Source organism: Poecilia latipinna, unplaced genomic scaffold (genome assembly GCF_001443285.1).
Source record: "Poecilia latipinna isolate Pla-1442-1.1 unplaced genomic scaffold, P_latipinna-1.0 Scaffold4999, whole genome shotgun sequence".
Classification (NCBI taxonomy): Eukaryota; Metazoa; Chordata; class Actinopteri; order Cyprinodontiformes; family Poeciliidae; genus Poecilia; species Poecilia latipinna.
In genome coordinates this window covers 6,253-15,820 of record NW_015117615.1, presented here as the reverse complement: position 1 = coordinate 15,820, position 9,568 = coordinate 6,253, and the positions used below count along the sequence as shown (strand labels likewise).

At 37.4% G+C, this 9,568-nt stretch overlaps 1 long non-coding RNA gene across 1 annotated transcript; it reads right to left on the bottom strand.

Moving 5' to 3' along the window:
* Positions 1–8,964: 8,964 nt before the first annotated feature.
* LOC106943220 (uncharacterized) lies at positions 8,965–9,562 on the bottom strand. Its single transcript, XR_001423857.1, has 2 exons — positions 9,366–9,562; positions 8,965–9,179 (listed from the first exon to the last, which is right to left on the bottom strand). It is a non-coding gene; the product is annotated as an uncharacterized LOC106943220 (long non-coding RNA).
* Between the last annotated feature and the right edge of the window lie 6 nt (positions 9,563–9,568).

Genomic DNA, 9,568 nt, shown 5'->3' with positions numbered 1-9,568 from the left:
AAAACTAACTAGTACATTACTGCCATCAAGAGGTATGATGTGGAACAAATTATTACATCAGTGAGGGTTTCCCACCTACGTACTCGCTCCAAAACAGTGGCCTACTAATAATTCTGGGAACCTTTTGCAAGGTTCTGAAGTTGTTTTTCTTGTTTGGGTTTTTTCTTTACAAAGCACTGCCCAAGCTAATGCTCCTAATTCCCGTAAACCAAAATACCCTGCACGCCGTTCTGTGAGATAGATGGTCATATTTGATAAAACTTCATTACAAAAATTGAGATTATGATCATGTACTACGGGCTTTTAGTCTCCTACATTTAGTGACAAGGCTACGCACAGACAAATTACATCTCGACGCCGTCTTTTAATTTTAATGAGGCAAGCCGCATGGTCTAATTTAAATGTCATATTCCTGCATGCTAAATTTACACCTTCTTTTCATATTTAGTTTGGGTGGTGCAAAAAGCCCTTTAAAAAAAAAAAAAAAAAAAAAAAAGCCACCTTCCACTAGACTTGGCGCTTTAATTATGAATATGCTTTCAGGGCAAGGCCATCCAGATGTCTTTCGGCAAGTGGAAAGCCTTCTTTTCTCTCGTCTTGTGTTTGAATTCAGGATGTGAGATTCCTAAATGAAACTCGGGGGGCTTTTTCCTCAATCCAATTACCATGTTAAGCAATTAGAGAGGCCCATGGTAATTTTTAGTTGAGGATATTTGAACTTGGGTTTTGAAGCATATTACACAGCAGAATACTTGCAACAAGAGCTTTTGCCAAACATAAAGGAATCAAATTTTCACTCGGCCGCAAAAGCAATAAAGGAGACGATATTTATGCAAACATGTACTGCGCCATGGGTGTCCACTTACAGGAGAGGAGGAGAGGAAATACTGCAGACGGTAAAACAAGGTCTTATCAAAACCCTATACCGTCTCGCTATTCATCACCCCCATATTCTATGCTCACTGTGCATAAGCTGATTAGTTTTATTCTATAACATAATGCTGTGAGCACAAAGTGGCTATTCCACTTGCACGATGCAAATATGATAACATCAAATTGTGTATGCTATCTGTAATATCATGCAGCGGGTGTAAAAAAAAAAAAAAGAGCAGAAAACTAATAAACTTTTGCACAATATACGGTGAGGCTCAAACATTAGATGGGTCTTGTATACACTTAAAGGAGTGTATACAAGATTATTATTATAATAATAATAATAATAATAATAATAATAATAATAATAATAAAAAGAGTAGTATTGGGAATCCAGAGGAATAAAAATATAAAATACAATATAATGAATGTGGCAGCTGGTGATGCATGCAGTGAGTACATGCTAAGTTCCACTGCAGTTCAAAAGCAAATCTAATGGTTATTTGTAAAATTCCTTCTGTCTCTGCTGGCGGGCGGTTTTCCTTTTCTCTATTCAATAAACAGAACCTGATTTCATGAAAACACAGATGGTCACATGTGAATGCGGGCTCTTTAGTTCAACGATGCAGATAACACCTAATAAATGACCCAGCTGTTACTACATCCTTAACCAGCCACAGAAACCTTGTTAAAATGCTGGTACAACATTGTTGGTGGGTGGTGATCCAAAAGTCTTTCACCACCAAAGAAATCTAAAAAAAAAAAACATTGTAAAAAAAAAAAAAAAAAAATTACATAATTTGTTTTTGTGTATTTATGCATTTCGTGTGCAAGGGATAAATAGGCCAGAACCTATTGGTGTGAAATTCTTATGGAATAGATACAGGAGAAAATATTCTGCTTTTATATTACCACTGTATTTGCACAAAATTAGCTGGCGTGGCCACAAGGAAACATGAAAACGACATTTTGAAAAGTGTCCACTTTTTAACCCCGATTCAAAAATGGTGCTGAATGATCCCAGGATGCCGAATCAGTGTGGAAAAACTTTAGTGGGTGCACCTGAAACATCTCAGCGTGTTCGGGGCCTTATATTCAGGCAATCTGCTTTGAAAGTCTTGCAGTCACCTGCGTAACAGATGCATCTGTTAGCTTACCAGCTGTAGTTGTAAACTTAAAAAGAACGATGGTTGCTGCTTGTCTAGTTTTACAATTACGGCACTGTTTTTTTTTTTTTTATGACAAATACTTCTCAGGAGCCAGATTGTTATTTCTCGTATCCATGGGAAAAGTAATCAGTCTTTTGCAAACAAGCTGACCAACAGTCAACAGCAACAGTTGAGGTTAAAAGAATTAAATCTATGCCCCACACAGCTGCAGAAATCTTTAGTTAGGATGAATTACAAAAGAATAAATGAATGATTTATTCTAAACTGATTGCAGATTCTTAAAAAAAAAAAGCTTTGGTTTCACAGAATTTTTGAAAACTACAAAACAACAACAAAAAAAGAAAGACTAATAGCAATTCTTTATGAAAATCTCCTCTCATCTCTTTCTTGTGAACCACTCTTTACCAACACATCATCTGCTGTATTTTGTCAGAGATTAAAGGCTCTCTGCATTCTTTTCATACGCAACAAAGAGCACCTGAGCCCTGCTGGCTATAAATCCCAGCACATGAGCTCACTCTTGTGCTCTTTTATTGCCTCCTGCCACTGTTTGATGTTGCTGATTAGCACATCCCATTCGTAAATTACGTTTGCTTTAGTTTTTATATAACCTTTGCCTGCGCTTCCTCCTTTGCTACGTTCCCTACGCCGGTCTGTGACAAATCTGGGGATTTTAATACAACACACAGCCGTAAAATGAAAGAGAACAACATGTTAGCTTTACTTGCAACGTTTACAGAACAATAACTGCGAGGTAATTTGATTGCTCGGCTCCTTAAAAATAAAGATTAATTTACTGTATGTGTGCTGTCAGTGCCTGCTTTATTATAGTCACGCTCTCTGGGAGAAGATTAGATACTTAATATCTAGAGCTCAGGCTGCTCTGCACATGGATGAAATGTCCTTCCAAGAGATCTTTACAGACTAATCCTTAACAGAAATATTATAATTAAATATTTGGCTCACACAGTCTGCTTTCCCTAGGCGTTTTCCACTTTCTGCAGGTAGAATCTGCTCATTAAAATAAATTAAAAAACGAAAAAAAAACAAACGCAAGCTTAAATTAGCTATACATTGAAATGTAAAGAAAATATAAAACCAAGATGTGAACCTCACTGAACACTATCCGTGTGAAATCAATGGCTGCTTTTGAAATGATTCTGATGGGAAAAAAAAAAAAAAAAAGACCCCTTATGTCGAATCAGTGAATGTACCGGCGTATTGCCTCGCCCTAAAAAGAGAAGGCGTATGTCCACGTGAACGAATTTCGGAAGATAAAAATATTTAAATTAGGCCTGAGTGCTGAAATGACAGATGTGAGCTGAGTACTTTGGATGGAAAATGCAGATGGCCCACGTCTGCCCCCCCCCAACCCCCAACCGTAGACCCTCTTTTCTCCGTCCACCCCCGGACCATGTTGCCTTCACACTACATTTCCTGCCACTGTCCCTTAAAACAGGCTGTACTGCTCAGAGAAAGAAGCTTTTAATTGCATTTTCATGTAGGTGTTTTCTGAGGGTGTCGTTCCCCAGGCAGAGGGAAGAGTGCTCTGAGACGGGCTTTACATGCTCAGCGGTGCAGTCAAGCCCCACCAGGGGAAGTGCGTCAGAGTCGAGAGGTGCTGGAAGTGCAGACAACCCTGTAGGGACACTTGAAAAAGCCATAACAGCCAGAGTATAAATAAATGCATGGGGAGAGCATTTTTACTCATGGATGAAAAGCCTTTAACCTTTCGGTTTAGATGAGGGGAGGAATCATTCTTCGACATTTAACTTGCATATTTCTCCTTTCTTTTTGCTGCATATTTTTGTTTTAGCTTTTTGCAGAAACAAAAGCTTCCAACACAGGCAGCTAGCTTTCTGCTATCCTCAATCTAACAGCACATCAGTAATTTGAATTTGGATAATCCACAGGCAGACACAAACTCCAAGCAGCAGATTCTTTTGTTCTTTTTTTTGTTTTCTTCAGCATTAGTGAGTGCTCTTCGCTGTCCCTTCTTGTGAAGCCAAAAATGATTGTTTTAGTCCCAATCTGTGATGCCACACTGATGTATAATTCATTGGGAAAAGGACAAAAAAGGAAACGGTGACATAACCAGAACAGTTGTTTAAGGGTAGGCTCACTCATTTGTTCAAAAGGAAAGTACTGAACAGAAGTTACCGGCTGGTGACTAAGGGTGTAACGAGATCTTGAGACATGAGATGTGGCAATTTTAGGACACCGCAATATTTCCTTATGAAGGTGTCAGCATGTGATTTTATCTGCTAAAGTTAAGTGTGAGCTGTAATTATAAGCCCCAAATCTTATGGTCAGTACTTAAAAATTTTATACCCCAGTGTGTCTTTGTTTCAGCCTTTCGTTTTTCAGTAAGGAAGGAAAGAGAATTTATGTTATCTGGGATAATTCTTTCTCTAAAAAAAATGAGAAATGGAAACTGCTACAAAGCCCAGCCCTACAGACTCGGGGTAATCAGCACAGCAGCTAACTCCCTCTCTGTCCAGACTAGTTAGAAAAGACTCAGACGGGGATCATTAGGTTAAAACCTAAAACAAACTGGCTGCTCAAACTGCCTCTGGTCCTAATGCAGCCAAGGTGGTCATGTTTTCCACCAGTTCTGAGAGATGCACATTTTACACCAACATTAGATACATTTAGCCACCATCTTCCAGTGGTAGTTGGTGGCTGGATATGGTTAGCTTGACTAATTTCAATACTAAATGCGTATAAATAACAGTCTTGCTATTTCCAACTGTTCAATCCCCAATTAAGTTATCATTTGTTTGAGGATAAAACTTAAAATATGTCTATATGAGGAATAATTGTCAGTAGGGGGTTATGAAACCTAAAAAAGCAGTATGAAAAGCTAATCTACTACCAGATCTGCCAGATATAGTATTACTACTGCTGTTACAAAATCCATGCTCAGTATTAACAATAATAGTAATCTTCGTAAAACCGGAAAGGTAGAGTAGACCACCCCAGTTCTCTGTATCTAGGAAGAAATATTTTAATGTGATTTTATTTTATTTTATTAAATAAATCACCGAATGGCTCAGCACCACAATACATTAAAGAAGTCGTATCAACCTTCCAGAGCACTTTGGTCTTCTGGTTCTGGTCTGCTCTGCATCCCCAGAACCAAAGAAAGAGATGCAGCATTCAGCTTCTATGCACCACAAATCTGCGATGCATAAAATGTGGTCCACAAATAAACGTGATTGATTGTTTAATATGTAGGCAGCAGGAAATGTGGAAAGGGACAAAATATGTTTTGAGCAACAAATACACTTGCCTCTGTAACTTGCAATAAACTTGCCTCTGTAACTTCCACACGCTTTTCCTTCATTGGGTTTGTAAACATCAAAAGTGACCCAAATGAGACTGGTGAACATATTCAATATTAGCTTCTTTTTTTTAACAGTCATAATAATGCTAACCAAATTAACATTCAGAAATGCAAGAGAGATTTTTTTTTTTTTTTGAAAGGCAGTTGAAATCTGTGCTGCTAGCAATTTATTTTTATTATTTGCAACAAAATTTAAAGTGGCATACTTAGTTTATGAAAACATGGCCATTGCTCTCAGCGTGAATTTAAATTAGACTAAACATACAGTGATTTATGAGACCTTGGGAATTGCTTTTGCAAAAGATACATGTCCCTGAACATTTTGTGGGTTTTTAGAATTTTATTTTTGCATAACCTTAGCAGCGTTTATTCAAATGGAATAACATTCGCTGAAGTTTGTGTATTTTGGGGTGACTTAATTTTCAGTGATGTTTTTGTTAACTCTTTTTACAGCAAATGCCTTTTGAACTCAAAGGACTCCGTGTTCCCTCTGGATTTTCTGAGGTCAACGACTCCTATTTAAAATGCACTTTTTGGGAACACCGCCTTTCTAATTTGATTTGTGCTGCTGGGTTTTGTGTATGTGTGTGTGTGTGTGTGTGTGCGTGTGTGTGTGTGTTTCCAGTAGTTGCAGTTATTTTTTCCTTTTTTAATTCCATATAGGGGACAGGAAAAATAGGTTTGCCTGCCAGTTTTTAAAAGCACAGAATTCATCAATATTTGCCATTTGTAATGAGGACTTTAATTAAATTTTTATGCCAATCCTTGACAGAGTATTTTGTTTGTTTTAGGAACCCAGGTGGCGAACATAGTGAATGGAACAAATTGGCCATGTTTTGAATCTGAAATTTCGCTTATCAGTGTGGCGAGTTAGATTCTATTGCTTAGTTGCAGAGTTGCCAAAAGATGATACATTTCTTACTTATGGGTTTAATTTCATGTATATATTGGAAACCATGTGATCCGTCAAAAGCCAACCCCAGAGGTGCTCATGTGGCCTTTTGGGAAAAATAACTGCCCAGACTTGATGTAAGGTTTTAATAGGAATGTAACAGCTACAGTAAACACTGGGTAGTTTAATATGGTAATCATTAATAAAGTCATCCCTATTTTTTTCCCCCCTACTGTTTATTGTGATAGACCTGCTTATACCTTCTACCACACTAACTGCCAATATTAGCGATGGTAATTTAGCTACTCGAGCCCAGCATTCAGAGCTTTTAATCGATATGACAGAGATATCCAGCTCTGATGTTTTGACAACTGCGTCAGTCATTTTTTGTTAGCATTTGAATAACAAATTTAGCCATCAAAAATAAACACCAAGGCGACAGGCTGAGGTCGATCGATAGAACCGTGATGCAATAAACGGCTGTGGAATCCATGTACAGCTACTGAATATCAGCGGAGCATGTGAGCTTATCTAAGATTCCCTGGATAAATAAAGGCTAGAACATTGGTTTCACATCCATTGAAACAGAAGAACAGCTTCGGGCTGTACATCAATGTGACATCACAGATCATAGACGTGGATCTCTGCGGGCTCATTTATGAAGCGTGTACTTCTCAAAGATACACCCTAAAAACTGTGCAAAGCGGCTTCCAATCTTAGGCAGAGATTAAGAGTACATGAATGCACCCATACACGTCCTTAGAGAGAAAATGTCTTCAATACAGAAGAAGAAGAAGAAGAAGAAAAAAAAAAGAGGCAAGCATTGCAATATTTGCACAATTTAAACTTGTGCTTGCTGAAGTATATCATGATCCATTCTGTGTAACTAGACTGAATAGCATTTAATTGGTGTTCAGTTACTAGGTTTTTAATGAGTCTGATGAGATGGTTCTTTTGAACTGCAGCAGACAATTGGAAAGTGAAAACGTGACGCAGTTCTGCGAATCATCAAGCGTATAATGCAAAGTGTAACAATGTAGGCATTATATGTGCGATACGCCAAGAACTACATAAAAGACTTTCTATTACTGACCCGGCAATCTGCTTCATTCTGTTCTTGTTTTCAGCTTTTATTCGACGGTTTTGAATCCTTTGACAGACAGGGGGTGGGAGCGTAACATTGTGCTGCGAGCTCTCTGTGGCAAGAATTTCAAAAAGCACCGGAAATTTTAACCAATTCTAAGCCAGGTGCGGATACTGTATTAGTATTATGTTATGTACTCCTTCAAACAAATGACCAGAGTTGAAAATGGGATTTTTATGGCTGAGCGTTAATGATGTAAATGTACTGCAAAATCAAGCATTATTGAACATTTTTTTCAATATGGACAGACACCAACATATTAGAGATCTTAGAAGTGGAAGCATTCTGTATGGGTATGATGTTATTCTCATTTTTCTTAATGCTTATAGTTGATTTTTTTTTAAATATACAATAATACACATTAAAAGTCCTTCTGTCATGTCCTTCCATTGTTCCCTTTTGTTTTTTCTGTCTTCCATTCATAGCTAATTCACTTCTTTATTTGCCCTGTCTTTGCTTATTTTAATCCTGGTCCTCTTTTGGTGCCTGTCTGTTGGGTTTTCCAATCCTGTGCAAAATAATGACAGTAAATGAATGCATTTTAAATTTTAAAATGGGCATAAAGGACTCAGAATATTGGAAATTTGAGTCTAGGACAGAATTTTTAATGTAGAAACCCCGTGTAACTGCTTTATGAGTATGTAGATAAAGGTGCAGCGAGATGAGTTGTTCCAACAGAAAACCATGGGTTTGCAAATGCTCTACATGCTAAATGTCATTAATATCTGACCACACCCACGTCTCATGCTGCATATGACAGACAGAGGTTTGATCTGGGATAATACAAAGTGCTGTGCAGATTTTTATTTATTTATTTTTTTCCATTGAGGGCACACTGAAATATTTTTACATCAAAGTGAAGTTGTGCTTATGCACAAAAAAAACAACAAAAAAACAACAACACAGGATGAATTATGCTTGTGTGCTTTTGGTATAGAGGATTAAGGCATGGAATGGTGTTTTATAAAAAGAGGACTAAATTAGAATAGAAGTAGAGCAGGAGTATGGTGAGTAAGATAGAGCATGTAGGAGAGTGTGGGTATGTGTGAAAGTGTTTTGTCACAAAAGCATAAGTACAGGCAGTTACATAGCAGATAGCATTAAGTCTAAATTCCCCCACTTTTGTCCTCTCCATCTGTTTTCTATATCTGCTGCATTCTTTTAGGATGTTCACATTTTAGATAAGCTGTTTTGTTGTGAAACATTTATCTTAGGATATTAGAATAATTCAGTGTACGGTGTTTGTAATAGCATAACTTAATCTTATGTCTGTGTTCTACACTATATGCTTTTGTTAGAGGAGGATATACAGTGTAAATGTCAGAAGCCATGAATTAATTTCTCAATTTCTTTTATGTCGCCTTAATAAAACAAACCAAATATTGAATCTTTTATTGAGTTAGTGTGCTAAAAAGGTTTTACCTGTGCATCTCTGCAGTAGGGGTGGGCATTTATTGTTTTGTTTTGATTTTGATTTATCACTGTCATATTTTTATTGTAATTGTCGATTGCGGGAAAAAAAAAAAAAAAACTGACAGTATGATCAGAAATTTTATTTTCACTTCCCCCAACCCCCATTATTATTTCCATGAGTGCATCAATAAATTTGAAAATATCATTAAACACAGTTACTGTGTGCATTTCAGTGATATGTCATCCTTTTTAAAGCAAGTAACCTAGGGATGTTCTTCAAGAATGATATTTAGAGTTGTGTCGCTTTATTTCTGTGCCACGCAGTCACAGTCATACAGCTGCCTAAAAAAAAAAAAAAAAAAATCTGTAACTTTTTTATCGTCTTTTTCTTTGTTACTATCACTACCACAAAAATACAACACAAATTGATTAAATATGTGAAAAATATTTGTCAAAAAAAAAAAAATGCCACTAATCATAGCAGTATCCATGTTTTGGAGTGAGTTATAAAGCCTAGCATAATCTCACCTGCTCAGCCAATCACATCATATGCCTCCGTCCCAGCCTATCGGCACCCGTCTTTTCTTTAGCTCCTCCAATCATAAGGCATCGCTCCCTTAATAAAGCCCAGCCTCCTCTCTGCACCTGCTCCTCGGCTGAGCTTCAACACACCGCCACCCGTTCTCCACTTTCAGCTCCCGACTTCTTCAGGATCCCGTCAGTTCTTGGCC